Raw genomic sequence first — 6000 nt, forward strand, 5'->3', positions numbered from 1 at the left:
TGATCAGAATCAGAGACAGACACTCACAGATTGATTAGACTCAGACACTGACACTGACAGATTGATCAGAATCAGACACTGACACTCAGATTGAACACAATCAGACACAGACACTGACAGATTGCTCAGAATCAGACACAGACACTGACAGATTGATCAGAATCAGACACAGACACTCACAGATTGATCAGAATCAGACAGACACACAGATTGATCAGAATCAGACACAGACACTCACAGATTGATCAGAATCAGACATTCACAAATTGATCAGAATCAGACGCAGTCAGTGACAGATTGATCAGAATCAGACACAGACAGTCACAAATTGATCAGAATCAGACACAGACACTGACAGATTGCTCAGAATCAGACACAGACACTCACAGATTGATTAGAATCAGACACAGACACTGACAGATTGATCAGAATCAGACACAGACAGTCACAGATTGATCAGAATCAGACACAGACACTGACAGATTGATCAGAATCAGACACAGACAGTCACAGATTGATCAGAATCAGACACAGACAGTCACAGATTGATCAGAATCAGACACAGACACTGACAGATTGATCAGAGTCAGACACAGACACTGACAGATTGATCAGAATCAGACACAGACACTGACAGATTGATCAGAATCAGGCACTGACAGATTGAACAGAATCAGACACAGACACTGACAGATTGATCAGAATCAGACACAGACACTGACAGATTGATCAGAATCAGACACAGACACTCACAGATTGATCAGAATCAGACACAGACACACAGATTGATCAGAATCAGACACAGACACTCACAGATTGATCAGAATCAGACATTCACAAATTGATCAGACTCAGACGCAGTCACTGACAGATTGATCAGAATCAGACACAGACAGTCACAAATTGATCAGAATCAGACACAGACACTGACAGATTGATCAGAATCAGAGACAGACACTCACAGATTGATTAGAATCAGACACTGACACTGACAGATTGATCAGAATCAGACACTGACACTCAGATTGACCACAATCAGACACAGACACTGACAGATTGCTCAGAATCAGACACAGACACTCACAGATTGATTAGAATCAGACACAGACACTGACAGATTGATCAGAATCAGACACAGACAGTCACAGATTGATCAGAATCAGACACAGACACTGACAGATTGATCAGAATCAGACACAGACAGTCACAGATTGATCAGAATCAGACACAGACAGTCACAGATTGATCAGAATCAGACACAGACACTGACAGATTGAACAGAGTCAGACACAGACACTGACAGATTGATCAGAATCAGACACAGACACTCACAGATTGATTAGAATCAGACACAGACACTGACAGATTGATCAGAATCAGACACAGACAGTCACAGATTGATCAGAATCAGACACAGACACTGACAGATTGATCAGAATCAGACACAGAGAGTCACAGATTGATCAGAATCAGACACAGACACTCACAGATTGATCAGAATCAGACATTCACAAATTGATCAGAATCAGACGCAGTCACTGACAGATTGATCAGAATCAGACACAGACACTCACAGATTGATCAGAATCAGACATTCACAAATTGATCAGAATCAGACGCAGTCACTGACAGATTGATCAGAATCAGAGACAGACACTCACAGATTGATTAGACTCAGACACTGACACTGACAGATTGATCAGAATCAGACACTGACACTCAGATTGAACACAATCAGACACAGACACTGACAGATTGCTCAGAATCAGACACAGATTGATCAGAATCAGACACAGACACTCACAGATTGATCAGAATCAGACACAGACACACAGATTGATCAGAATCAGACACAGACACTCACAGATTGATCAGAATCAGACATTCACAAATTGATCAGAATCAGACGCAGTCAGTGACAGATTGATCAGAATCAGACACAGACAGTCACAAATTGATCAGAATCAGACGCAGACACTGACAGATTGCTCAGAATCAGACACAGACACTCACAGATTGATTAGAATCAGACACAGACACTGACAGATTGATCAGAATCAGACACAGACAGTCACAGATTGATCAGAATCAGACACAGACACTGACAGATTGATCAGAATCAGACACAGACAGTCACAGATTGATCAGAATCAGACACAGACAGTCACAGATTGATCAGAATCAGACACAGACACTGACAGATTGATCAGAGTCAGACACAGACACTTACAGATTGATCAGAATCAGACACAGACACTGACAGATTGATCAGAATCAGGCACTGACAGATTGAACAGAATCAGACACAGACACTGACAGATTGATCAGAATCAGACACAGACACTCACAGATTGATCAGAATCAGACACAGACACACAGATTGATCAGAATCAGACACAGACACTCACAGATTGATCAGAATCAGACATTCACAAATTGATCAGAATCAGACGCAGTCACTGACAGATTGATCAGAATCAGACACAGACAGTCACAAATTGAACAGAATCAGACACAGACACTGACAGATTGATCAGAATCAGACACAGACAGTCACAGATTGATCAGAATCAGACACTGACAGATTGATCAGTATCAGACACAGACACTGACAGATTGATCAGAATCAGACACAGACACTGACAGATTGATCAGTATCAGACACAGACACTGACAGATTGATCAGAATCAGACACAGACACTGACAGATTGATCAGAATCAGACACAGGCACTGACAGATTGATCAGTATCAGACACAGACACTGACAGATTGACCAGTATCAGACACAGACACTCACAGATTGATCAGAATCAGACACAGACACTGACAGATTGATCAGAATCAGACACAGACACTTACAGATTGATTAGAATCAGACACAGACACTGACAGATTGATCAGAATTAGACACAGACAGATTGTTCAGAATCAGACACAGACACTGACAGATTGATCAGAATCAGACACAGACAGTCACAGATTGATCAGAATCAGACACAGACAGTCACAGATTGATCAGAATCAGACACAGACACTGACAGATTGATCAGAATCAGACACAGACACTCACAGATTGATCAGAATCAGACACAGACACACAGATTGATCAGAATCAGACACAGACACTCACAGATTGATCAGAATCAGACATTCACAAATTGATCAGACTCAGACGCAGTCACTGACAGATTGATCAGAATCAGACACAGACAGTCACAAATTGATCAGAATCAGACACAGACACTGACAGATTGATCAGAATCAGAGACAGACACTCACAGATTGATTAGAATCAGACACTGACACTGACAGATTGATCAGAATCAGACACTGACACTCAGATTGAACACAATCAGACACAGACACTGACAGATTGCTCAGAATCAGACACAGACACTCACAGATTGATTAGAATCAGACACAGACACTGACAGATTGATCAGAATCAGACACAGACAGTCACAGATTGATCAGAATCAGACACAGACACTCACAGATTGATTAGAATCAGACACAGACAGTCACAGATTGATCAGAATCAGACACAGACACTGACAGATTGATCAGAGTCAGACACAGACACTGACAGATTGATCAGAATCAGACACAGACACTGACAGATTGATCAGAATCAGGCACTGACAGATTGATCAGAATCAGACACAGACACTGACAGGTTGATCAGAATCAGACACAGACACTGACAGATTGATCAGAATCAGACACAGGCACTGGCAGATTGATCAGAATCAGACACAGACACACAGATTGATCAGAATCAGACACAGACACTCACAGATTGATCAGAATCAGACACTGACACTCACAGATTGATCAGAATCAGACACAGACACTGACAGATTGATCAGTATCAGACACAGGCACTGGCAGATTGACCAGTATCAGACACAGACACTCACAGATTGATCAGAATCAGACACAGACACTCACAGATTGATCAGAATCAGACACAGTCACTGACAGATTGATCAGAATCAGACACAGACACTTACAGATTGATTAGAATCAGACACAGACACTGACAGATTGATCAGAATTAGACACAGACAGATTGTTCAGAATCAGACACAGACACTGACAGATTGATCAGAATCAGACACAGACAGTCACAGATTGATCAGAATCAGACACAGACAGTCACAGATTGATCAGAATCAGACACAGACACTGACAGATTGAACAGAGTCAGACACAGACACTGACAGATTGATCAGAATCAGACACAGACACTGACAGATTGATCAGAATCAGGCACTGACACTGACAGATTGATCAGAATCAGACACTGACACTCAGATTGAACACAATCAGACACAGACACTGACAGATTGCTCAGAATCAGACACAGACACTCACAGATTGATTAGAATCAGACACAGACACTGACAGATTGATCAGAATCAGACACAGACAGTCACAGATTGATCAGAATCAGACACAGACACTGACAGATTGATCAGAATCAGACACAGACACAGACAGATTGATCAGAATCAGACATTCACAAATTGATCAGAATCAGACGCAGTCACTGACAGATTGATCAGAATCAGACACAGACAGTCACAAATTGATCAGAATCAGACACAGACACTGACAGATTGATCAGAATCAGATACAGACACTCAGAGATTGATCAGAATCAGAGACAGACACTCACAGATTGATTAGAATCAGACACTGACACTGACAGATTGATCAGAATCAGACACAGACAGTCACAGATTGATCAGAATCAGACACAGACACTGACAGATTGATCAGAATCAGACACAGACAGTCACAGATTGATCAGAATCAGACACAGACAGTCACAGATTGATCAGAATCAGACACAGACACTGACAGATTGATCAGAATCAGACACAGACAGTCACAGATTGATCAGAATCAGACACTGACAGATTGATCAGTATCAGACACAGACACTGACAGATTGATCAGAATCAGACACAGACACTGACAGATTGATCAGTATCACACACAGACACTGACAGATTGACCAGTATCAGACACAGACACTCACAGATTGATCAGAATCAGACACAGACACTGACAGATTGATCAGAATCAGACACAGACACTTACAGGTTGCTCAGAATCAGACACAGACACTCAGATTGATTAGAATCAGACACAGACACTGACAGATTGATCAGAATCAGACACAGACACTGACAGATTGATCAGAATCAGGCACTGACAGATTGTTCAGAATCAGACACAGACACTGACAGATTGATCAGAATCAGACACAGACACTGACAGATTGATCAGAATCAGACACAGACACACAGATTGATCAGAATCAGACATTCACAAATTGATCAGAATCAGACGCAGTCACTGACAGATTGATCAGAATCAGACACAGACAGTCACAAATTGATCAGAATCAGACACAGACACTGACAGATTGATCAGAATCAGATACAGACACTCAGAGATTGATCAGAATCAGAGACAGACACTCACAGATTGATTAGAATCAGACACAGACAGTCACAGATTGATCAGAATCAGACACAGACACTGACAGATTGATCAGAGTCAGACACAGACACTGACAGATTGATCAGAATCAGACACAGACACTGACAGATTGATCAGAATCAGGCACTGACAGATTGATCAGAATCAGACACAGACACTGACAGGTTGATCAGAATCAGACACAGACACTGACAGATTGATCAGAATCAGACACAGGCACTGGCAGATTGATCAGAATCAGACACAGACACACAGATTGATCAGAATCAGACACAGACACTCACAGATTGATCAGAATCAGACACTGACACTCACAGATTGATCAGAATCAGACACAGACACTGACAGATTGATCAGTATCAGACACAGGCACTGGCAGATTGACCAGTATCAGACACAGACACTCACAGATTGATCAGAATCAGACACAGACACTCACAGATTGATCAGAATCAGACACAGTCACTGACAGATTGATCAGAAT

The sequence above is a fragment of the Scyliorhinus torazame genome, chromosome 12 (assembly GCF_047496885.1).
Source record: "Scyliorhinus torazame isolate Kashiwa2021f chromosome 12, sScyTor2.1, whole genome shotgun sequence".
Lineage (NCBI taxonomy): Eukaryota > Metazoa > Chordata > Chondrichthyes > Carcharhiniformes > Scyliorhinidae > Scyliorhinus > Scyliorhinus torazame.